The sequence below is a fragment of the Penaeus monodon genome, chromosome 32 (assembly GCF_015228065.2).
Source record: "Penaeus monodon isolate SGIC_2016 chromosome 32, NSTDA_Pmon_1, whole genome shotgun sequence".
Classification (NCBI taxonomy): Eukaryota; Metazoa; Arthropoda; class Malacostraca; order Decapoda; family Penaeidae; genus Penaeus; species Penaeus monodon.
In genome coordinates this window covers 5,700,196-5,700,455 of record NC_051417.1, presented here as the reverse complement: position 1 = coordinate 5,700,455, position 260 = coordinate 5,700,196, and the positions used below count along the sequence as shown (strand labels likewise).

The following is a 260-nucleotide window of genomic DNA, read 5'->3' as shown; positions in this document are numbered from 1 at the left end:
TGTTAGTGTTCCAACAATCTACACCCAAAACAGGAGAACTGCCTTTCACGCGCCCTCTGCACCTCCGCCGAGTCGTTCTTTTGGCGGTCTCTCGCACCAGGAAGAGAGACGGAGACATGGAGGGGGGGGGGGGGAAGTAGAGAGGGAGAGGGAAAGGAAAAGGAGAAAGGTAGAGGGAAGGAGAAGATGAGAAAGGTAGAGGGAAGGGAAAATGAGAAAGGGAGAAGGAGAGGGAAAGAGGGAAAGAGGGAAAGAGGGAA

The 260-nt window shown here is 53.5% G+C and overlaps 1 protein-coding gene across 1 annotated transcript in view; it reads right to left on the bottom strand.

The window, feature by feature from the left end:
* The window catches only part of LOC119593385 (serine/threonine-protein phosphatase 2B catalytic subunit alpha isoform-like), a gene marked incomplete in the record, with an annotated part of 201,939 nt that overhangs the window by 179,500 nt on the left and 22,179 nt on the right, over positions 1-260 (bottom strand).